Source organism: Globicephala melas, chromosome 3 (genome assembly GCF_963455315.2).
Source record: "Globicephala melas chromosome 3, mGloMel1.2, whole genome shotgun sequence".
Taxonomy (NCBI): domain Eukaryota; kingdom Metazoa; phylum Chordata; class Mammalia; order Artiodactyla; family Delphinidae; genus Globicephala; species Globicephala melas.
The window spans coordinates 33,929,672-33,956,472 of record NC_083316.1 but is presented as its reverse complement, the minus strand read 5'-3'; positions in this window follow the sequence as shown (position 1 = coordinate 33,956,472).

Genomic DNA, 26,801 nt, shown 5'->3' with positions numbered 1-26,801 from the left:
AGACTATACTACAAAGCTACAGTAATCAAGACAGTATGGTACTAGCACAAAAACAGAAATAAAGGTAAATGGAACAGGATACAAAGCCCAGTGATATACCCATGCACATATGGTCACCTTATCTTTGATAAAGGAGGCAAGAATATACAGTGGAAAAAAGACAGCCTCTTCAATAAGTGGTGCTGGGAAAACTGGACAGCTACATGTAAAAGAATGAATTTAGAACACTCCCTAACACCATACACAAAAATAAACTCAAAATGGATTAAAGACCTAAATGTAAGGCCAGAAACTATCAAACTCTTAGAGGAAAACATAGGCAGAACACTCTATGACATAAATCACAGCAAGATCCTTTTTGACCCACCTCCTAGAGAAATGGAAATAAAAACAAAAATAAACAAATGGGACCTAATGAAACTTAAAAGCTTTTGCACAGCAAAGGAAACCATAAGTAAGAGAAAAAGACAACCCTCAGAGTGGGAGGAAATATTTGCAAAAGAAGCAGCTGACAAAGGATTAATCTCCAAAATTTACAAGCAGCGGATGCAGCTCAATATCAAAAAAACAAACAGCCCAATCAAAAAATGGGCAGAAGGCCTAAATAGACATTTCTCCAAAGAAGGTACACTGATTGCCAACCAACACATGAAAAAATGCTCAACATCATTAATCATTAGAGAAATGCAAATCAAAACTACAATGAGATATTATCATCTCACACCACTCAGAATGGCCCTCATCCAAAAATTTTCAAACAATAAATGCTAGACAGGGTGTGGAGAAAAGGGAACCCTCTTGCACTGTTGGTGGGAATATAAATTGATACAGCCACTATGGAGACCAGTATGGAGGTTCCTTAAAAAACTAAAAATAGAACTACTGTACAACCCAGCAATCCCATTACTGGGCATATACCCTGAGAAAACCATAATTCAAAAAGAGTCATGTACCACAGTGTTCATTGCAGCTCTGTTTACAGTAGCCAGGACATGGAAGCAACCTAAGTGTCCATCAAAACATGAATGGATAAAGAAGTTGTGGCACATATATACGATGGAATATTACTCAGCCATAAAAAGAAATGAAATTGAGTTATTTGTAGTAAGGTGGATGGACCTAGAGTCTGTCATACAGAGTGAAGTAAGTCATAAAGAGAAAAGCAAATACCATATGCTACCACATATAAATGGAATCTAAAAAAAAAAATGTTCATAAAGAACCTACGGGCAAGACGGGAATAAGGATGCAGACCTACTATAGAATGGACTTGAGGATACGGGGTGGGGGAAGGGTAAGCTGGGACAAAGTAAGAGAGTTGCATCGATATATATACACTACCAAATATAAAATAGATAGCTAGTGGGAAGCAGCTTTGAAATACTGAGGGGTAGAGTTTCAGTAGCAATTTGACTTTGCTTTGGGGGCTCCCTGGGCTAGACATGTACATTAAAGCCATGAGACAGAACGATACTGACCAGGGATAGTTTTGAGACCAAAAAGAGTAGCAGACTTAAAACTGAGCCAGGAGGAAAATCAATGTTCGAGGACTGGGCCAAGATCAAAGTCACAAATGCATCTGAGAAAAGAGCATGCAAAGTCTTAGGAAGAAAACAAGAAGAGTTTATTTGGCAGAGATTTTTATCTGAGCACCAATCTGCTTCTTCTTCTTTCTAGACTATTTTTCCCAGCCTACCAGGAAGTTCGGTCTTACCATATGATTAAGCTCTGATTGATGGAATGGGAGCAAAGTGTTGAAGGCCACTTTCAAAGCTGATGCATAAAAATCTCCCATAATGATCTCTCTTCACCATCCAGTGGCTCAATGTCAACACCCAGAGGAAGCCAGAAGAGCTCCTCATCCCCTGAGGGAAAGCACTATTGGAGTCTACAGAGTGAGAAATAAACTTCTTTTGTGTTAAGCCACCAAGATTTAGGGGTATATCTACTGCAGCAGAAGCATTGCCTTCACTCCTACAGTGTGGAATCATAGAAGCCAAGGAAAGAGGCCATTTCAAAAAGGAGGGGGCATTCAACAATGTCAACTGACAGCTGAGAAATCAAGTAAGTTAAATACTGGAAAGAGACTCTCAGATTTAGCAACAAATAGGTCCTGAGTGACCTGCATGTATCAATATTTGCAACTGAAGATTTTAGAATAAACCTAAATATATCTAGGATCTTGTTTTGAGGTTGTTTCTGCACTCATAAACTAATTCAACTATTTTGACAAACTTTGTGTATGGGGCGTTTTCAATGTCACTTTTCAGTCAAATAAGATTTCTGAGATTGGTTACATGATTGGATTTTGATTTATTGACTTGGTCCTCAGTTTTGACTGACTGAGCAGATTATTTAACTTTGACTCAGTTTGAATGAAAAAACAAAGCCTGTTCAAAGTGTCAGAGAAGAATGTGAGATTTATACTAATCAATCAATAAATCAATCAATGAACCAATGGCTGTTTTGCCTGGTTGAAACAATTACACCTACTGTGAATTTTTTGAATTTTCTAAATCAGTGATTTAAACCTAAATTTTATACCCACTAAACCTTAGTGTGTATAATAGTCATGAAGACTTAGTTAAAAATGTATAGGCCCAGAACCCCACATCCGAATATTCTAATTCAGCAAATATTGGGTCTTGGGTCCAAGAATTCACATTTTTTTTTGACAAGCACTTCGGGTGATTCTGATAGGAGTGGTCCTCAGCCCACACTTTGCTAAACACTGATCTGCATCTACTGGAATGCTTTAAAATTCAAATTTGTTCTCAAAAGAGGAACTACACCTAAGCCGGAGGAGTTGGCATCAGAAACAAAATTTGAAAAAAAAAAAATCAGAAAAGCATTTTTGTTATAAAGCAATGGCAGGGAGAGTTACAAAAAGCAGTCACATTTTTCTTTCCTTATAAATTTACAGACATTATTTACTCCATTTTAATACATACTCTCCTCATTGTGAAATTCAAATAAAATGTCAATTCAATGATGACATTTTCTCCTTTCAGAGCCCCAGAATACAATTAGCAAGTGATGCAACAAGCTCCTATAGTATTTTGTTGCATTATGAACACATTATGAAAACAAGAATGGTTTTTACCAATCTTCAGATGCACAGAAAGGCAGCTGAAGATAATATCACCTACTACATTCTGCTATTGCCTGAAGCCTGTGCCTTAGGCATCTCGCACAATGCCTGTTTACCATTAAAATTTCATTTACTCCCATTAAATCGATTTCTGAAAGAATTTCTCTATTGGCAACAATTTCATATGTGGAGAAATAAGCAACTGAGCCTTTCAGAAGCTTGTATACAAGAGGTTTATGGGGGACTCCATATTCCATGCCCGGCCTGAGTTTGTGCTGAGCTAACTTCGGTAGGTAATCCAACTAATTTGGAAAAAAAGAAGGAAAGAAGGAAGGAAGGAAGGGAGGGAGGGAGGGAGGGAGGGAGGAAGGTAGAAATGAGAGCTTGCAGTTGATCAACTCCAGTGGACCAGAATAACCAATTTTAGTGATATGAGCCTGTACAATGACTATAGTCATCATACACAGCATAGCTTCATATGAACTATCTATTGACAAGATGAAGGAAAGCTTGAAAAGCTGAATTAAAAGGGGAATTGGTTATGCATATAAACTTTTGGCAAAACTTGAAAGCCGGTTTTCATCAAGTAAGGTTATATGCCACTTTTACATGATAGCATCGTTCTGACAGAACCTTAATCCCCAGCAAATTCACCTTTTAAGACAGCTCTCCCACTCCTTTTCTTTATAATTTAAAGAATGGGACCTCGCCCTCCCACCCCATCCAGATGCATATCCATTTAAAACACTCTTTCTTCTGCTTTCTCTTTATACAAATGTTGTTCAAGAAAAATACTAGGCACAGGTGTTTCTGCCATACCACCATATGTATCCATTCTTCACTTTTTTGCAAAATCACACACTAAACATAAGAGCACTCATGGGAAAAATAGGGTCAGGAGCAGACACTGCAAAACCTAGGGCACTTTTTAACCATGACACTAACAAAAACAATACGATTCTGGAAGATACTAGAAGAGTTAAGTCTCCACTGGTCTTTGCCCCACAATCTGAGCCAGTCTACCCTTTGAGGTCTCAGACCCTGGAACTCAAGCTTCCCTTTGGAGATACAGATCTTTAACAAGAGCCACTTTACAAAAAGACAGTTACATCCAAAATAAAAAATATGATTCAGAAGTTTGGGGTTCTTTCGTTGTTATTTTCTTTTTTTTTTTTTAAAGAAGACTTCAAGCAGTCTTTTTTTTTTTTTTTACGTCTTTATTGGAGTATAATTGCTTTATAATCGTGTGTTAGTTTCTGCTTTATAACAAACTGAATCAGTTATACATATACATATGCTCCCATATCTCTTCCCTCTTGCATCTCCCTCCCTCCTACCCTCCCTATCCCACCCCTCTAGGTGGTCACAAAGCACCGAGTTGATCTCCCTGTGCTATGAGGCTACTTCCCACTAGCTATCTATTTTACGTTTGGTAGTGTATATATGTCCATGCCACTCTCTCACTTTGTCACAGCTTACCCTTCCCCCTTCCCATATCCTCAAGTCCATTCTCTAGTAGGTCTGTGTCTTTATTGCCATCTTACCCCTAGGTTCTTCATGACATTTTTTTTTCTTAGATTCCATATATGTTAGCATACGGTATTTGTCTTTCTCTTTCTGACTTACTTCACTCTGTATGACAGACTCTAGGTCCATCCACCTCACTACAAATAACTCAATTTCATTTCTTTTTATGGCTGAGTAATATTCCATTGTATATATGTGCCACATCTTCTTTATCCACTCATCCGATGATGGACACTTAGGTTGTTTCCATCTCCTGGCTATTGTAAATAGAGCTGCAATGAACATTTTGGTACATGACTCTTTTTGAATTATGGTTTTCTCAGGGTTATTTTCTTGTTTTAACACAGGAAAGTGCCCAGGTTCTTAATCTGCATTTACAGTTTTCTCAGGTAGTTTAGCATAATGGACAATAGAGCAGGTCTCCACACTATTGAACCAGCCACCGTTTGCACTAAAGGCAAACATTTGGAGACTTCTCAGGTTTTTTTTTTTTTGAATCTCTTCAAATATCATTAAACCTTGTATTTTATTGAACTGTGAAAAAGCTGAACCTTGATCACCTCCAAGAATGATCACACTACGAAAAATCATGTTTGGTCCAATTTGTTTTCTGTGTTATGCTGACATCACTCCCGTAATTACTAATTGAATGTGAGTTGATTTGTATTTTAAAATATGTGCTGTAGCAGAACAGACTGTAGATGTAATAAAAAAAAATTCAAAGGAGTTGAGCATTGTGCTATGATAAACAGTGCCTCAAAAGTCCAACCCCCTCCCCACACTGTATTCCTTTCAGAAGTGACAACCTCCGATCTTTTTAAAAAATTTTTATTTATTTTTTATAAAATGGGCTCTTATTAGTTATCTATTTTATACATATTAGTGTATACATGTCAATCTCAATCTCCCAATTCATCCCACCACCACCACCACACCCCCTGCTTTCCCCCCTTTGTGTCCATACATTTGTTCTCTACATCTGTGTCTCTATTTCTGCCTTGCAAACCAGTTCATCTGTACCATTTTTCTAGATTCCACATATATGCGTTAATATACGATATTTGTTTTTCCCTTTCTGATTTACTTCGCTCTGTATGAAATCTCTAGGTCCATCCACGTATCTACAAATGCCCCAATTTCATTCCTTTTTATGGCTGAGTAATATTCCATTGTATATATGTACCACATCTTCTCTATCCATTCATCTGTTGATGGACTTTTAGGTTGCTTCCATGACCTGGCTATTGTAAATAGCGCTGCAATAAAACTTGGAGTGCATGTGTCTTTTTGAATTATGGTTTTCTCTGGGTATATGCCCAGTAGTGCGATTGCTGGGTCATATGGTAATTCTATTTTTAGTTTTTTAAGGAACCTCCATACTATTCTCCATAGTAGCTGTATAAATTTACATTGATAGACCACCACCACCAACAGTGCAAGAGGGTTCCCTTTTCTCCACACCCTCTCCAGCATTTGTTGTTTGTAGATTTTCTGATGATGCCCATTCTAACCGGTGTGAGGTGATACTTCACTGTAGTTTTGATTTGCGTTTCTCTAGTAATTAGTAATGCTGAGCATCTTTTCATGTGCCTCTTGGCTATCTGTATGTCTTCTTTGGAGAAATGCCTATTTAGGTCTTCTGCCCATTTTTTGATTGGGGATAACCGCTGATCTTGTTAGAAGTTTGGAATAGTGTGTGCATTGGTGCACCCTGGTGGTTAGCAAAGGACAGTCAGACTTGCTATATTTGGCTAATATATTAATGAAAGAAGGCAGCTCTATTTTTTTAACTTCCTTTATATCTCAGCCAGTAATAAACAAACAAATAAAACTCAACTCCAAGCTTTCTCAGAGGACATTCTTTTGTTGTTGGGTTTTTTTTTTTTTTCATTCCTTTGATCATCACTCCTTGCTTGTTTTGTTTTGTTTTTTTTCTTTTCTCATTTCTCCTTCACAACTGAGATGGAAAATAAGTAGATTTCTACTTCTTGTTCTAAAAGCAAGAGCTGTTTCCCTGAAAGATTTTAGCTTCTAGATTCTCTGAGGGTAACTAATGGAATGTGATATTACAACAAGCAGCAGTTCTCAAATTGCTTGTGGACCCTCTTCAGGATAACTGGTGCTCATATAGATTACTTGTCACACTCACTCTTCCTGCTCTTGTTGGGGAACAATATCACCAGAGGAAAGAGGAACCAAGAACTGCTATAAATAAGGCATCAACTGCTGTACCAGAAACAAGAAAATAAGTCTCGTTATGTTGTCAACATTTGTTCTACTAGATATGTGGCCACAGCCTAGAGGGAACGTAACCATACTCTAAGGATCCCAGTGGTAGAAAAATCACAATACAGAACACAGCTCATGGCACTCCATCTCTCCACAGCCCCAGGCTACACAAGTTTCTCTGAAAGGTGAAGTTTTCTGAGGTCCTGCACCTAATCTTTCAATATGTGAACGGTAGTCAGACTACAGTGGGGACTGGCTTAGTTTTACATAGATGAAGTTGATCCATCAGGCTTACCCACATTAGTTGTGGCCATGAACAAAAGAGAAGGCAACAGATCTCAGGAGAATGCAAAGCAGAATGCAGAGCTCAATTCCTCCTCAATTAGGAGATATAGAGTGGAGGAAAGGGAAGATCATCATGCCCCTTAGAGAGGGGTGGCCTTTTTGAACATGTTTGAATCCCCTCATCCTTGCAGCCATTTCCCACGGCCTCACCAGTTGATAGAATGTCATCGGCATCCATCATACTGCACCTGCCTTATTTCATAGACCCTCCATGTAAACTTGGAACTCCTAATGGTAAAGCCTAGAATTCTGGCCACGTGTCCCCTGAAACTACATTCTTTCTGAGGTCAGTAGCAATTCTCAAACCCAATGGATAAAACCGAGTCCTCATTTAGCTGACTTTTGTACTATATTTGGCCTAACTGTCCAGTCCCGTACCCTCCTCTCAGAAATGATCTTCTCCCCGTGGTTCTCTTTGTGGGTCAATGCCTCTCTCACTCTCACTTTCACTCTGACTGCCTGCTCCTTCATTTCCGCCTCTCTGAGCTTCACAGCTCCACTTTCTTATCCACAGACTTTGCAAGGCCTGCAGCATTTCTGCTGCCCTGCATCATTAACTTACTTGTGGCTTTAGCTTGTCATGAAATCAGAGCTGACCACATGTCTCCATGATCATTTGATCCAGTGTATAATACTGTATGGTCAGTCAGAGTCACCGACCATATATCTTAAGACAAATGTCTGAGATAGAGAATCTGCTTGGTCACAACAGAGCCAAAGGATGGACTGACTTTGAGCAGGTATACGCTCTGGTCTAATCAGCTGTAGACGGTGATAAGTATGCTACCCAGTCAGAAAGCCCCAGAGGGAGCACTGGGCAAAGGCCAACTGACTGTAAGTTTATGGCATAGGAGTTCTTCACTCTGTGCCCTCAGCTCGTCAGCTCGTCTCTACCATAATCCATTATTTATCTCTTGTTATTCCCTGCCTTCCCCACTTTTGCTACATCCACAATGGAAGTTTTGCCATTTTTTCCATACTTTTTCAAGCTTTTGCAAATGTCTGCCTGAACTGTCCTCTACCATTTCTTTGTCTGCAAAATTTATTTCTTAAGATCCAAATTCACCTTCTCTGGAATAATTTCCTTACCCTTGTAGGCACTGTTGTCATCTCTAGGTTCCCATTCTCCTTTGTATTTATTCCATTTTAGTACATTTTCATAGTTACTATACTCCATGGGCCCTGTTTATTAACTCGTCTTTCCTAATAGAATGTGAGCCCCTGGAGGGACACATCTAGCTCTTTAGTCATCATGGCTTTTTCACCAGTGCTTAGGACTGTGTCAGGAATGCAGTAGGGAGGCAATAAAGGTTTTCTGAAAGAATCCGTATATAAGAGAATGAAGTATTTGGAGAGAAAATAGAAACAGTAAATCAGGGGTTAGTAAAAGAGGAAGAAAGAAAACAATAGTACTCAGGCTATAAATGACAGTCGTCCTCTTTAAATACTTTTTGCCAAACAAATACACCTGTGCAAGGCAAGTTTGTACTGCATCAATTGACTTGTTTATAAAAGGTAAGCCTACATTTATTGGGAAAGAAATTGATATTATAGCTTATATACACAATGAATACCATTTTAAAACTCCCTTTCTATAAAATAAATAGTAGCTTTTCTTAATGTTGACATCCTGGGCAAATTCTTAAAATAGCAAAACCTGGAATTGATCAGCATTATTAAATCTTTCTAAATTGTGTTAATCTGGGATAAGAATAGGAGATGAGAAAATTTTTCATTTATGGAAAATGTAGAATTATATACTTTTAAAACAAGGAACTGTTTCAGTTATTTATGACTGCAAATAAGCTATCCCAAAACCAAGTGACCTGAAACTACCATCTTTTATTTTATCTCAAGGTTTTCTCTGCCGTGAATTCAACTAGGATTCAACTGTGTCCTTTACTCCACATGTCATCGACTGCTGTCACTTTGCGATATTTAGCTAGAAGCTGAGCTGAGGGGGAGAGTTCAAGATGGCTTTCTCACATGCCTGGTAGCCTGGGTGCGGGGGTATGCGGGCGGTGCTTCACCAGTGACGCTGAACTTTGTAAACGACAGCTTCAGCCTCCAAGAGACCACGGCAAAAGTTGCTGTCTTCCTAAAGATCAGGACCCGAACTAATGCAGTGTTGCTCTTACTGAACTCTATTGGTCAAAGCAGTGACAGGCTGGCCTAGATTCAAGGGTGTTGAGGAATAGACTTCATCTCTTGATGGGGGAGTAGCTTGTGATACAAGTAGAGAAGAAATAAAGGTGGCCATCCTAAGGACAGCTACCATGGAAATAAAATTTTCTTTCTTTTAAGAAGGTGGGTAACTTGATTCAGGTTTAAATCTGTCCATGAATAATTATGGAATATGTATTGTGGGCCTTTCTCTCTGCTCAGTTTTATTTGGCCTGCCTTAAAGCCCTTAGAAGGCCTCTTTTCATGATAGATGTTACTGCTGATGATGCTTCTTGGAAAAACCATCTCAATTTGGCCTTAAAAAAACCCAACCCTCCCTGGGTTGAGTCTCAGAAGAGGCAAAGTCTCATTCTAGCCACCTGTGTGATTTGGGGCAACTTAGCAGAACTTTTCAGAGTTTCTGTTTCTTTATCTGCAATATTTATTTAACTAGTCTTAGTATCTACTCTATATCTGTTCTGGTCTAAGTACTAATGATACAAAGAAACACAGGACTATTTATGCCTCAAAGAACTCACAAGGAAAGGGGCACATTCATATGTAAGTATAATGTACAGTTTTACAACAGTTAGTACTGATTGCTAAGCTCTCTTTCATGTCTAAAGTTGTGTGACTCTATGAGTTTTGATTAACTTATATATAATTTATATGTAAATGAGTGTCTTTGAAGAAATTATTCTCTTAAGGATTTAAAATATGCATCTGTACAATTTGTTTACATTATTAATTTGTAATTCACTGCATTTTAATCTCTTCTTACAGAGTCATAAGACTCTAGAACTGAAAGTGGTTAGGAATGCATTCACTCCAATCCCTTCTTCTATAGACAAAAAAACTGAGACACAGAGAGGTTAAGGAACTTTGGCTTACAACACACAGCTTGTTACTGGAAAAGGAGGCCACACCAGTGCGTTCTGCACTTCACAGACCTGCTTGCTTTTAAACACACTTTAGTCCATTATCTCTTTGCCCACTGAGATGCTAAGTTCTAGAGCTCTGCCAGTTTTATTGCATCTTGTTCACCTTCTCCGGAATTCCTGTACTGTTTTGATGAAGAGAATCTCTCTACTTCACAAATTTTGGAATTCATATGGTGATATGTTAACACTTCTTTGGCCATGGGGGAAGGTCCCTAACTATGTACACACTAAGACATATGGTTACCGATTCTACTTTCACTTGCACTATAATTCCTAACTAGGGTGAGCCTAGAAAATATAGTTGTTCACAAAAGTAAAAATTTTCATTTCTCAAACCATAGTATTAGACTAGTTTTTTATTACTCATAATCAACAAGACATGCACTAGAGACACGCTTTTCTGAACCTCTTTTCTTTCTCTGAGCTGTCAGGGAGAAGCATAGATGTCCAGACTACTGGCACTGGAATTGATCTTAGAATGCCTTGAAGTCAGTCTCCACATTTTCCAGATATGAAAACTGAGACCAGGGCTTAGCAGGCTTTTCTAGGTCCCATAGACAGTCATCAGAACTTAGAGTCCAGCTTTCTCATTCCCAAGCAGTGCCTGTGTCTAAATGAAGAAGCTTTGCTGGAGCATCCTCAGAAAATTATATTGTAATTTTGGAGGAATGCAAAAAATGAAAGTAAAGCTATTCTCCTCCAAAAAGAAATGCTAATAGTTGCTATACATCAGAGAAATGCTTTCGAAATCTATCCTTCTCTCTCATTCACAAAGACATTTTCTTCTCAGGTGGTTCAATCAGTCTATACAGATAGGCTCTGAATGATAGGTAAACAGCAATTTGTCCTAAGGCAAGTACGACAAAAGGGATGAGACTTTCACATTTGCCTCAATAATGTTTTGTTGATATCAAAATGGTTTACTATGGAAATTCCTTGAGCCATTGTTTTCTGCCTACAGATGGTTTCCTCAAATTTTTTCAAATTACGAACTTGTTGACATTATATTTTAAAGATAAATATTTATGCAAATTAGGTCTTCCTTCAACTTCAGCCAAGATGAGTGTGGACACACTATAAACCAGAGCAGAAACTATTGGGAGACAGCCAGGCCCTGCAGCAGTGCTGAGCACATTTGTGCCCAGTGGTGGCATATTGGTCTCTTTGCTATTTCTCTTCATTTAGCCCCCAAAGACCACCAAATCTTCCTGTGTAAATCTTTTTAACTCTTCTGCACTCTTCCCTCTAAACTTATACTCCTTATCTTACTGTGATCTTTCTTGTGTTTTCCGTTTTTCAGGTATCAGCATAAATCTAAGACAGGACAATGTTCAGGCACCACAATATCACATAAACCAATCATCTGAGAGAAAAAAATTAATAGTTCACTTTTACTCTCTATGTATGGATGTTATATAGACCTCTCTTGACTCCACCTGTATTTTGAGTTGGATAGGAAGCATTTGGTTTATTTTCAGAATAGGCTCCAGTGAGTAGGTTCATCTCTCTTGACCTAATTATGAAGAAAACACTTAGATCTTTCAAAAATATCCGATTCTGACTCCCAGACAGAAATGCTACTGGGGTCTTCCCTAGTGGCACACTGGTTAGTAATCAGCCTGCCAATGCAGGGACACGGGTTCGAGCCCTGGTCCGGGAAGATCCCACATGCCGCGGGGCAACTAAGCCCGTGTGCCACAACTACTGAGCCTGCACTCTAGAACCCGAGAGCCACAACTACTGAGCCCACACACCACAACTACTGAAGCCCGCACGCCTAGAGACCGTGCTCCACAAGAGAAGCCACCGCAGTGAGAAGCCCGCGCACTGCAGTGAAGAGTAGCCCCCGTTCGTCACAACTAGAGAAAGCTCACATGCAGCAACGAAGACCCAATGCAGCCAAAAATAAATAAACAAACAAACAAACAAATAAAAGAAATGCTCTTGGATTCAAATCTGACCTTCGGGGTACAAATGCTGGAGACTATTCACTTACTCTTCTCAGTGGGATTTGCTGATATTTTCCTCTGGTTCTAATGTAGCCAGCAGTCATGTCTTTAAGACAGCTTTTAAAAAATTAAACAGAGAAAGCAAAAAGCTAGCCTCAAGGATATAGGCAAACAGAGGCCAGACTCATCTTTTTGGCAGACTAAGACATCTCCATCTGGTTGTGGCCGCAAGCCTAATGAGAAGGAAAGGCATTAATTGAATAAACAAACAACACAGTTTGATCAGAAGACGCAATACAGGCAGTTATAGCCAACTCCCAGCTTTTTCTAGGAAGGAATTACACATATTCCAAGGACTTGGTTTGGTTTCACCCTCCACAATCACTTCCAGAGGAAGAACTTCAGCGTATATGCTTTTAAATCAATCATTGAACTTATCCTGCATTTGGGCTGTACCTTAGAGGCTAAAGTTAACTGTAACATCTTGGTTGCATCCCTTCTGCATGAGGAGAGACTGAAAGACAGAACCATCCCAGGCTCCAGGTTTGTGGAGATACGTAGCCTAGAACGGTCTGTTGGCTCTCTTCACTTGCTGGCTCCCATACCCCTGGTGTCTCACAGTCTACCCTCGGGGAAGTTGGGAACACTCCACTTTGGGTCCTGTCTTCACTACACTGTTCATCGTGGAGACAGATGATATGAAAAGCTCTGAGTGCTGTTTTTCCTCTATTATCTGGTCCCTAGCACAGCTGTGGTACCTCACTGGAACCTGGCCTAATGGTTTTATGCAGTCAGATAATTATTCACAGGACTTATCTTCACTGAGCACATTCTGGGGAGAAAAATAATAGCAGGATACAGGAAATATTATCTGCCTCAAATTCAAAATTGGCTTGCAAAGACTTGATTCTCGTTGCTGTTATGAAAGGAAAATGAATGGTCTGCTTTTCTTGGGTATGAGTACATTTGCTGAGCCCCTCCCCATAACTTCACAACCATATATCAAAAAATACAGGTGTTCCGCACTGTTTTCCAGTAATGGAGATGGATAATAGAACCATGTATATTACCTCTGTTGGTTCTTGTTGACCAACACAATACCACAATGGTATGCATATGTGCCATGATATTGAGCGAGGGAAGTCCCATCTCTATTTAAGTTTATATGTATGGCTCCAGGTGACCTCTATTAAAACATACAAATGTTACCTGGAAGGGAGACATGCTGACGCTTTGATCCCCGAAGAGTAATTTAGCAGGTCTGGTTACAGTTAGGTAGCTTGCATCCAAAGCCATAAAGAGACACAAGATTTTTTGATAGAGAAGGAAATTAAGAAAGATTTATTAGAAGTTCGGGTCTTTGTAAGTTGTAAAATAAGGACACTATACATTCAGGGGCTATCACTCAAGATCTGAGTGCCTCGGTGCTGTTTAGAGAGAAACGACTAGAAGTCCAGGAGGAGGGAAACCATAGAGAAAGTTGGGAGAGATGACAGTGATGACGGATAAGGTAAAATAGTGCCACAGGCAAAGCTTGAGTGAAACTCACCTTTGATTTGAATGTAAACTTTGAGGAATTCAAATGACCTTAAGGAGAGTAAATCTTGTTCAGATATATTGCTTGAAATTTGTACGTAGACTTTTTAAAAAGTCAAAAAAACTAAAAACAACAAAAATCTTGCAGCCAACTGACCTGAAGTTTGGATTCATCCTTTTCAAATGGAAGAGTGAGTGGGACTATTGGCCTATAAATTACCAGTACATGTTCACTTGTTCTATTGGTCACTGCATGAACTATCATTGCTTCCCATGGTCAGTGTTAGGGAGCCACCTCCATGAAATAGCCTTTTGCCACTGCTACTTTTCCATCTTGGTCACTTCACACAGCTGTTAATGACTTATGCTTCAATCCAATCCCAATTACAAAAACAAAAACAAAGGCAACACTGACCTTTATACTCCAGCATTTCTTATTGCAATAACTTTCTTCCTTAGGTTGTGGCCAAGATGACAATACCTTAGCCAAAATCATTTGACAAATAAAACTGGTTATTTTACCTCCTGAACCATGGATAAAGAATCAAGTATATTAAGGCTTCCCTGGTGGCGCAGTGGTTGAGAGTCCGCCTGCCGATGCAGGGGACACGGGTTCGTGCCCCAGTCCGGGAAGATCCCACATGCCGCGAAGCGGCTGCGTCTGTGAGCCATGGCCGCTGGGCCTGCGTGTCTGGAGCCTGTGCTCCGCAACGGGAGAGGCCACAACAGTGAGAGGTCCGTGTACCGAAAAACAAACAAAAAAGAATCAAGTATATTAGAAAAATCCCCGTTTGAAGGAATGCTTTACAGAGAGTGGGTGAAACTAATTTGTTTTGTGTTTATACCTTCTATTGGATGTTCTAACATATTGATATTTCTACTCAATTAAGTCTTTTCATAATGTCTTAATGCCTGGTTTCAGAGTGACTCCAAACGCAGTAACATGAAGTTCAGTCATGAAATGGGTAGCAGTACATAGAAGAGTAAAATTTCTGAGAATCTCAATCTTCCTAAATCAAAGAATGCCTTCCAAGTTTTTGGAGATTACTAAGAAAGGAAACATAAAAAATGATTAAATTTCATCCCCAAATTGGAAAATGAGTTATATAGGCACTATCCACAGACACACACCATCTTAAAAATGGTCTTTTAAATTATCCCAGAAAACTCAAACTTCCTGCTCTCTATGAGGGCCTGGAAGCGCTCCAAGAGAGTGAAGCAGAGGCCCCTCCTGTGGAGAGTGCAGCAGGAAGCAGGAAGTGGAATGAGAAGGCAACCTGCTTTCAGGGGATGAATGCCTCCCTGGTCTCCAAAACCCACAGTACGAACCTGAGCTCCTGTTCCAGTTTAAATTATTTCAAGCAGCTTCTACCACCTTGAGTATGACTGCAAACTTTAGAAATTGTCTTGTTTGCTACAATTTTATCCCTTTTTATTTTCTGATTGTACTTTCCTCCTCCTCCCTGCTCACCATAGTCCTTCAACTCCAGTTGTGTGAAACATACTTCAGGAAAAGTGGATTTTGAAAGGAAGCAAGGACAATAGAAGAAAGGAGAGAGGGAGAGAAGGGAGGAAGGGAGGAAGAAAAGGAAGAAGGGAGAGAGGGAGGGAGGGAGGAAGGGAAGAAAGAAGAAAGGGAGGGGAAGAAAGAAAAAGAAAAAAGAAAGAAAGAATTTGCTTGCTCACTTATCATATACAGACAGAACTCTTTTTTGGTAGCAGTTTTTCTCATCCCAAAAGAAAGTGTCTTGCTTCTTACAGCATTTAGCATATTTCATTCAATGGGATGTTTTTAATTCAATTTTTATGTATTCCAAAAGCCTGTCAGAACATAGAATTTGAAAAGTATTATGTAACTGAGTCACAGAACTGGGTTTTTGTGTGTGCCAGATCAGTTTACTACTTGGTAGCCACTTCATTTGCCCAGACTGAGAATTTAAAAGATATTCAACTTGAGTCTAGAGTTTATATTAAGCTCATAGTAGAATAAAAACAAACTGTTAGCCTGAGTTACTACCAAAAAAAAAAAATATTAAACTGTAGGAAACTTCGGCTATAACTTGTGAATAACCTAGAAATCATTATTCATAAGTGGATAGGATAATAAACAATACATTAACAAAAACTAGTTTTTCTCCCTCTGAGGTTTAGCTTTTCAGCTGGGGGTGGTTTGCTCCCTAGAGGACAGTTGGAAATATGCGGAGGAGGTTTTTGATTGTCATAATGAGTGGGGACAACCGCAGGCATTTAGTGAGCACAGCCAGCGATGCCAAATAACCCTCAATGCATACAACACATTCTGGCTTGATGAAGAACTGTCACATCACAACGTCAACAGCACCTCTGTTGAGAACCAATGGTGTCCCTCTTCTGTATAGGTATGACATATGGGAGATATTAGGAAACTAGAATGCATAACTTTTTTTTTTTCAGTGCAATCACAGGCAGATAAAGTGAACTAATTAGGAAACAGAAACTTCAGAAACTTTCTCTTCCTAAAATCATAGCTAACACCCAATGTATGCAACTGTAATTTAAATTCTCCAGGGTTGTGCCCAGGGGCCTGCTGGCTTTATGTAAGGTGGCAGTGTGCTAGAAACTGCTCATCTCATTACAACTAAAAGTTGTGAACATATCCCAGAAAACAAGAGTTTCTATGATTCCAAGTGCTCAGCATTGGGACAATTGTGAAGGGTTAATAGTGTTGAACCTGAGAAATAGGATTGAAAATTAACGTTAGCCCCGTTAAGAGCCCAGACATCATCGTTTACATTGATGATGGAATAAATATCAGACTGAAAAGCCATACATATATCAAGGAACAGAGGGTAAAATAAACCATCTGTTTAGTTTGGTCTTGACCAAGTAAACGTTTTTATCGTTTGTTTCCTCCATGGAGAAGAACTAAGGTTGGACTCATATCTTTTAAATTTCATCAAATGTTTGATTTAATGATTTTTCAAATCAACTAAGTAACTAACCTCTTCAAGTCCATTAGAGCACTATCCCCTAAAGGCAACATCAATTTATTACATTGCTTTTTTTAAAGCTTTTAAGATGTAATTTCTCATCCATGAGAGTGACCCAGAATTCAGTTCTTTACGATTGAACTAAAAAACTCATGAACATCTTGGTGAATCTCACTGTTTATGTTTAGATATTGCTACTTCCATCCAACAAGTCTCTAGCTTTAAAACTGTTTCATATAAATAGATCCATGTGAGCTTTCAAAAATATTTTTGTAAATCCTTTATGGTGAAATTGAGTTTCATTGTGTATTTCTCTGTTCTCAATTTTTTGAGTTATGCTGGAAAGTAAAATAGATAAAATAATTATTTGGCTTTGAACTGCGTTTCGGCTATTACATTACAGTTAGTTGAAATATACTTTAGTTTTGTGTTAGAAAGCTCTTTGCCATTATCTTAATCCTCACAACAATCATCTGTATTTCCAAACTACAGCAGCAGAGCACTTGAACGACTGGGTCCCAAGGTCTAACATTTGGAAAGGGACAGATATGCCTTCCAGTCTGAAGCTTTTCCTATAATAGTATATAACCTTCCCACTTTCATTTAAATGTGAGTGCTTCATATTTTAGCTAATAAAAACATCTAATAACATCATGAAACTGCTACAATGCAGAGACCTGAACCTAAAACAATTTGAATAAAGAACAAAATCCTTCTCCATTGCACATGGAATAAAGAAATTTATAAAAATTGACTCTACAGATCTCCTTTGGATATTTAGGCTTTGTAAGGCAATACAAAAATAATGGTTTTCAAATTTGTTTTATCTTTGTTTTTATCATAATGCATTAGTAGGAATTTTGATCAAGATTTGGATGATACCACAAATATGTTATAGAGTGATCAGGGGAATTAAAGCAATTTAAATTTTTGCTTCTGAGGACCATCTTTCTGGTGTTTTTCTTCATTTTTTTTTTCAAAATCATATCAAGTTTTATAATTTGGTGGAAACATGGTGTTTTATAGAAAAAATGCTAGTGTTTATGTAAAAATGTTTTTCTATATGAAGTTTTGAATCTGATTAAAAAGTTTTTATGCTGACAGTATTTTTTATTTTTAATCATTGTATCTGTCAAAGAAAAAGAGGAGATTAAGTGATGAAAAGAGAAAAACTGGCATAAAAATAGGTGATTTCAAGTTTTGATGAAAACATAAGCAGAGAAATTGGAGAGTAGCTGGAGGTTAAAATGAGAGTGATTGTTTTATTTTGTTTTGGTTTTAAGATGGGAAAAATGAGAGCCTGCATGTGTGTTCATAGGAACCACCCAACAGGGAGAGAGAAATTGATGATTAACAAAAAAGAAGGGAGATAAATCAGAGGAACCTTCCTGATTAAGCAAGAGCAGATGAAATCTGGTACATATGTTAGGAGAATAGATTGGGAGAATAGACTGTTAAAACCAACAATAGCAGGGAGGGCTGAGTATGTGCACACAGATACATATAGAAGGGTAGAGGAGGTGGTAGCTGTTTGTGGACATTCAGTGCTAGTGACTTCTACTTTCTTAGTGGTATCTCTGCCTTACACTTAACGAAGCCTGCTCTCAGACACTTTACTTATATGAAAGTATAAATAACACTAAAAGTTTGAAGTATTACCTGCTGTAGTATTTGTTGGGTAACAAAGGTGAAAGCTTTCATTTAAACTGCAGAAAGCCTAGCTCATTCAGACAACCAAAAAACAAAACAAAACAAAAAAGTGAAGATGCACTGGGAGGGAAGGAGTATAGGAACCTCCCACTTATACTACATCGCGAGACAACTGTTCCTTTACCCACTTGTCAAACCTGTTCCATTTTATCAAGGAATAGATTGGCCTTCAGCTTCTCTAATAACAGCTCATAGGTGCAGAAGTTCAAGGAAAAAAAGAAGATTGGTACAGAGCATGCTACAGTTGGTAAGATTATCAATGTCACTAGAGCCATGAGGTCTTAGCATAAAACCAGACAAGCTTAATGCCAGACAATTTGAATTCAAGATTGAGAAACCCCATTGTATGATATACAAATTAGCTGCTGCCAAACCACAACATTTCATCAGCAGAGAGGATCTCTGATTTCAGTCAGTGAAGGGGTTAGAGTTGAGAGGGGCTTAGCAGTCTGGATAATACAGTCCAGTCTGAGGACTTCAAAGAATTCTCAGATTCTTAACCCCAAATCACATTTAACAGATTTTTTTTTAACTGCACAGCATCCTCATGGTATTAACTTTTCAAATTGATAATATATCCCCTTCTCCTTCCTTTCCATGAACACATCTCATTTCATAGATGCTTAGACATTTTTTTCACAAGGATTTTTCCTTCTCTGGGACCTGCTCCCTCTGCAGATAATAATCGGTAAGAATGGGCTCTTTACAGCAATGCAATCCCCCACTTGACCATAAGTGAACTCCTGACCAAGCTGGCTACTCATATTCTCTCCTCTGGGAATTAAGAATTGGGACTGCCAATCCGTCCTTACCTTTGAGTGACTTGTAGCATATGAAGTCAGTTGTGGAATGCTGTCTTCTCCTTCATAGACGACACACAGGGGAAGCCAGTCAGTGGAGATATGAGAATGCATATGGTAGGCAAAGAGAAGAGGAAATGTGCACTGGTTTATGGCTGCTATTGACTGTTTCATCCCATTATATGCAATGTCCTTTAAGTAGCCATTGTTTCTGTTACTTGTAGCCCAAAGAGCCAAACTTCCCTTCTTCCAAGAGTGTGAAATAATGAAAGTGTACCCTTTGGTACCATCTCAAGACATTGATTCCTTGTTAAGGGTAACTGGCCCCTCAAAGCATCCCTTCTCTGGGAAAATGATATAGACAACCAGGAGAAAAATAGCTGTGTATTGAAACTACAGGTGTTCTCCAATTTCCTATAAAATTTGAAGTGACCCAATCTTTCTATACCCATCTGCTCTGTTGTAAAATTATTCTAGGAGACTAAGATGCTGTCACTGAGACCCAGAGTAGCAGAAATTACATAAGCCCATGACAGGACTCCTCACTGTTTGCTCCCTACATAACTTTCTTTCTAGATTGCAGCTGTTATTCAGTCAAAAATTCTTAAAAATTTAATGTTATTAAATTGAATAAAGTCTATTCCAATACTATGCTATGATTGTCTCACTAAAGGGAAGTTCTTAACCTTCATACTGAGCTAAAATATGCAGTGATAATCTCTGATCCATCAGACAATGATCAAAATAATTCTAAAGGTGTGGTGAATGGAGTAAGCAAGGTTATCTGCCCTTGGTAGATATACAATGAGGCTGGAGATATAATCTATAAGTAATATCTTAATTAAACTTAAGAAGTTGAGGCTAATAAGAAAAAATGAAATAATGCCATTTACAGCAACATGGATGGACCTAGAGATTTTCATACTAAGTGAAGTAAGCCAGACATGTGAAATCACATGATATTGTTTATATGTAGAATCTAAAAAAATGATACAAATGAACTTATTTTAAAAACTGAATTAGATTCACAGTCATAGAAAACAAACTTATGGTTACCAAAGGGGAAGGGAGGGGAGGGATAAATTAGGAGTTTGGGATTAAAATATACACACTACTATATATAAAATAGATAACCAACAGATAGATAGATAGATAACTCTCTGTATGGCACAGAGAACTCTACTCAATATCTTGTAATAACCTATAATGGAAAAGAATCAGAAAAAGAATATATGTATTCTTTTTGGAGTTCACCTGAAACTAACACAACATTGTAAATCAACTATATTTCAATAAAAAATTTTAAAAAAGAAATTGAGGCTATAAATTTAAGTACTTTTTCAAAAACAATTTTACTGGCTGAGAGAAAGACAAAAATCATAAGGCTATTCTTTCTATTTGATGTAATATAGACAGAGACTTACTCGCATACACCAAGCATCCCTAGAAACGTTTGCCAAATAAAGCCAACTGTGTGAAATTTGCCCATATTGCAACTTTTAAGGGTGATGGTGGGGCGTGTCTATACTTAGATAACTAAAAATGTTATAAAATCCTTAATCACACATTGCCTTTGGGCATAATCATCAATTATATTTTTTCGCTGCTGCATACAATGTATTTTCACAAGTCTAAAATGCCATCAAGAAGCACATCAATTTAATTACAGCTTTGAAGAAACAACAACGTTTTGGGTTTTTTTTGTGGTACGTGGGCCTCTCACTGCTGTGGCCGGCCTCTTCCGTTGCGGAGCACAGGCTCCGGACGCGCAGGCTCAGCGGCCATGGCTCACGGGCTCAGCCGCTCCGCGGCATGTGGGATCCCCCCAGACCGGGGCACGAACCCGTGTCCCCTGCATCGGCAGGCGGACTCTCAACCACTGCGCCACCAGGGACGCCCAACAATGTATTTTTAAAACACACACTTTTTGCTGTTGTTGTTAAAGATAATAACACAGATTATTTGTACAATTACGATTACATTCTGTTTGGGGCCAAGAAGGAGTAACAGGGACTCTGCGAGACAATAAAAAAAACAGACAAACTAAATAAAACAATAGCCCTTCAGACATTGGATCCTGGGCAGGGTAGGACAGTGATTACTGAGAGAGGGAAAATAAATGAGGTGGGCCCAGTTTACAGCCGGGATAAAAATTTCTGGCCTGGGAAAGAGAGGAAAACTCAAGTGAAGACTGGCAGTCTCCCAGGGCTGAGGAAACAGAGTCGGGAATCCAGAGAATGAAGCCAGCTGGAGTTCACTGGGTCCTGTACTGATGAGGAGAGACCTGCACAGAGGGAGAGGAGTCTGAGAGGGTAACCAGCAGAGGGCCTTTCTCTAGTCTGTAGCTGAGTATTGATCAGCTCATGTAAGTGAGGGAACCATCCGAGGCCAAACAAAGAACCACTAAGAGGATTGGAGGGGACAAACCACTAAGAGGATTGGAAGGGACAACCCACAGACCTCACACAGCCTGGATGTGTGTGTATTCCTACCAACCAGAGAGGAAAAATCCAAGCACAAGATCATGAAAAAAAAACACAACAGTACACCAAGGCTCTTTTTTTGTTTGTTTTGTTTTGTTTTTTGTTTTCTGAATTTTATTTATTTATTATACAGCAGATTCTTATTACTTATCTATTTTATACATATTAGTGTATATATGTCAATCTTAATCTCCCAATTCATCCTATCCACCCCCCCACCCTGCTTTCTCCCCTTGGTGTCCATACATTTGTTCTCTACATCTGTGTCTCTATTTCTGCCTTGCAAACTAGTTCATCTGTACCATTTTTCTAGATTCCACATACATGTGTTAATATATGATATTTGTTTTTCTCTTTCTGACTTACTTCACTCTGTATGACAGTCTCTAGGTCCATCCACATCTCTACAAATGTCCCAATTTGTTCCTTTTTATGGCTGAGTAATCTTCCATTGTATATATGTACCACTTCTTCTTTATCCATTTGTCTGTCATTGGGCATTTAGGTTGCTTCCATGACATGACTATTGTAAATAGTGCTGCAATGAAGATTGGGGTGGATGTGTCTTTTTGAATTATGGTTTTCTCTGGGTATATGCCCAGTAGTGCGATTGCTGGGTCATATGGTAATTCTATTTTTAGTTTTTTAAGGAACCTCCATACTATTCTCCATAGTAGCTGTATCAATTTACATTGATACACCACCACCACCAACAGTGCAAGAGGGTTCCCTTTTCTCCACACCCTCTCCAGCATTTGTTGTTTGTAGATTTTCTGATGATGCCCATTCTAACCGGTGTGAGGTGACACCTCATTGTAGTTTTGATTTGCATTTCCCTAATAATTAGTGATATTGAGCAACTTATCATGTATCTCTTGGCCATCTGTATGTCTTCTTTGGAGAAATGTCTATTTAGGTCTTCTGCCCATTTTTAGATTGGGTTGTTTCTTTAATACTGAGCTGCATGAGCTGTTTATATATTTTGGAGATTAATCCTGGTCCGTTGATTCATTTGCAAATATTTTCTCCCATTCTGAGGGTTGTCTTCTCATCTTGTTTATAATTTCTTTTGCTGTGCAAAAGCTTTTAAGTTTCATTAGGTCCCATTTGTTTATTTCTGTTTTTATTTCCATTACTCTGGGAGGTGAGTCGAAAAAGATCTTGCTGTGATTTATGTCAAAGAGTGTTCTTGTTATGTTTTCCTCTAAGAGTTTTATACTGTCCGGTCATACATTTAGGTCTCTAATCCATTTTGAGTTTATTTTTGTGTATGGTGTTAGGGAGTGTTCTAATTTCATTCTTTTACATGTAGCTCTCCAGTTTTCCCAGCACCACTTATTGAAGAGACTGTCTTTTCTCCGTCGTATATCCTTGTCTCCTTTTTCATAGATTAGTTGACCATAGGTGCGTGGTCAGAATAAACAGAAATGCTGTTTATTATCACCTACTTAAAACAATTACATATTAGTCTCTGCATATAATTATGTTTCCATCCATGGTCATGCCTTTTTCCCATTCCAGAATCCCAGCCAAAGCAAGTTAACACACTCCTTTTTTAAAATCTATTTACTCATTTATTTGACAAATATTTATTGAGCGTTCTTTTAGGTACTGGGAATAACAATAAACCACAGATATTGTCTCTGTCCTCATGGATCTTAACAAAAGCACTTTTTGGTTTTTCTTGTGTGTTTTTAAAAAATTTTTATTGGAGTATAATTGATTAACAATGTTGTGTTAGTTTCAGGTGTAGAGCAAAGTAAATCAGATATATATATATATATATATATAATCTCCACTCTTTTTTTAGATTCTTTTCCCATATAGGCCATTACAGAGTATTGAGTAGGGTTCCCTGTGCTATACAGTAGGTCCTCATCAGTTATCTATTTTATATATAGTAGACCATACTCCTTTAAATATCTTATGCTTATGCTTTCCAATAATTTAGGATGTCCATTTATAACATATAAAAGAAGACCAAGTTTGAAAGTCAACACAGAATATTTAAAAACCACCTTTAAATGATCTTAGTTATCTGTATTTATATATTATATATTATATTATATTATATAACATATATTATATATTATATATTTATATATTATATTATATAAGATATATAACATATATATTATATTATATAACAAATGTCTTTGCAAACACACAGGTGGCCCAGGCATCTAGAAAAGGCTGGCACACTATAAAATATTTTGCCTTAAGGTATGGATTAAACATCCAGCCTCTCTGCTTCAATTTGATGCTTTTAGACAGTCCGTTTGTTTCCCAAGCTCTCCTCCCTTAGAACAGACTTGCGCTTTACTCCATGTTTCTAAGCACAGGTGAAACTTACATCTCCCATATCCAGCCTTGCTCTAGCGACTCCAGCTCAGGTAAGAGGCCTAAGCCACCTAATATCCCAGAAGGAAAGGAAGGCACACACAGGGTAGCCTGTCCTACCTTGCAGCTTCAAGAAGAACATTTGCAAAAATAGTTCTATTTTTTATTCATCTAAGCATTTATTTGTCAATGTTTTAGATCCCTATAATCAGAAATATTTACTTATTTGGGAGAAATTCCCTCTTGTATGAATAAAGTTGAAAATCCTGGGACCTAGGTGCTTAAGTTAAAAATCATCACTGTCCCAGACTTTGCTTCTGGAGCAAAGAACACGAAGAAGAGGATGTCACGGAGAATTCTCTTTGGTCGTGGCTGCAGGATTGTTTGCAACAAGATCACATTTTCAAGGGCAGTATGCCTGCAGAGCTAGTAACAGCAATGGCATTCAGTGTCTGATGCTGTGGTGTCCTGGCCCAAATTACTGCACCTAGTGCTTGGTAGAAAAAATGTAGTTCTGGGGATGATTTAGAGTACTGATCCAGGCTGCTCTGAGCTTGGTTGTTTAGCTTGTTCATTGGTTATTTGAGATCCTCCAGCTTTTTAAAAATAAATATGTTTTGACCTAAATCAGCCATTGTTAATTTCTCTAAGAGCCCTCATGTAAAAACCTGACTGACTATATAACAACCAAAACACTTATGCCAGAGGTAAGAGAATGATATATAACATGAACTCAGAGTTTGAATTAAAAATTCAGAGGTCCTAGATTTGAATCAAAGCTCTACCCACTCTAATTGGGTAAGTTTGAGATAAGTAATGCATCTTCTTTGAGTCTCAAGTTCTTCAGATATAAAGAAGAAGTAAAGCATAATAGCATGATTGCAGGAATTAAATAAAATAATGAAGTAGTAAATCAGTCTAGATTAAGATCTTTAAAGCCTTTACATATGAAAAATCTTTTCACATTACATTAAAATTATTTATGGGAAGATGGTATTTCTCCCTACTAGATTATAAACTGTTGTATTAACCAGCTTACGCTGCAGCTAGAAACAAACACAAAATCTCATGGCTTACAATAGCAAATATTTATTTCTCTCTCTTAGGTCTGAGCGTTGACTGTGCCTTGGCTGGGTTCACCAGGGTCATCTGGCTCAGGGTCAGTAATTCTCCATGTGCTCTAGTTCTGGTGTCCAGCTAGAGAGCAGTGGTTCTCTTTGAATAATGGATGATAATTAAAGCCTGTGTACTTCAGGTCAGTTCACATTCTACTGATATGGGTACACAAACTGGCCCCTGTACCTGGAGAACAGGATAAACCAAAAAAAGAGGCAGGCTACACAGATTAATAGGCAGCAGCTTTAATAAGCAAGGGAACTTACATAGGAAGCTTGTTATAGGTGGCTGCAAGATGAGTCAATCTCCACATCTGTCCACAAAAATCTTAAGAGTTTATATAAAGTCTTTCACTGCATTCAGTCACATAATCCCATCCAGGTGGTCTCAACAACACATTGCTCTCTCAAGGCTGCATCCTTGAAAATGGCTCCCACTGTGGGACTGGTGGGCAGAATGCACATTCCAGGAACAAAAGAGGGGGTTGAGGAGCCTCTGATTGCCTAGATCCTGCTCATAGGTTAACTAGTGATCACATTCTCTCAACGACCTCCTCCAACAACTGTCCATGCCCAACATGAATGGGACGGGGAAGTATCCTCCTTAGACAAAGCAGTTGAAGGGGAAGTGGATATTTGCTGAATAATAATACAATCTACCACAGTTACCAACAAGTAGAGACAATATCTTTAATTTTTTTATCTCAGAGTCTAGGATATGACTTGACACAAATTAAATGATTCAAGAGTATTTGCTGAGTGGAGTCATGAATGCCAGGGCCATTAATGGATAGACAACAGCTCTAAAATAGTTCTTAGAAGTCACCGAATCCTTCCAGCTAATTTTAAAGAATGGGAAGCTGAGATCCATAAATTTATGTCATATATTCAAGTTTTCAGTTAGTCTTGTGCCTATGTTGACGGTTTTTCTATCAGGGAGCATAACTTCAGGTCACCCCTCTACCCCAAGCCTGGGGTGTAAGCAGGAGTGGAAATCTTCCATTCTGGAATGTATTGTTAAATAGGGAAGAATGCTTAAAAAGCCAGATCCATATATTAAATGTCCCTGTTACCATTAACTAAGAATAATTAGTCCCTGATTAAAAGCTGCTGACCACAAGATGAAAAGGAGACCAGCTCTGTACATGTAGCTGAATAAGTGCAAATCAAGACAATAAAAACACTATCTGAAAAAATATGCACCCCGTGTTCATAGCAGTATTACTTACAATAGCCAAGACATGGAAGCAACCTAAGTGTCCATCAATAGATGAACAGATAAAGAATATGTGTTATATACAATGAAATATTAGTCACCCATAAAAAAAGAAATTTTGCAATTTGCAACACCATGAATAGACCTAGAGGGTATTATGCTAAGTGACATAAGTCAGACAGGGAAAGACAAATACTGTATGATATCACTTATACGTTGAATCTAAAAAACAACACAAACAAATGAAGCAAAATGAAAAGAGACTCACAGATAAAAAGAACAAACAGGTGGTTGCCAGAGGAGAGAGGGGTGGGAGGTGAGTTAAGTAGATTAAGGAGATTAAGAGGTACCAACTCCAGTTATAAATAAATAAGCCATGGGAATGTA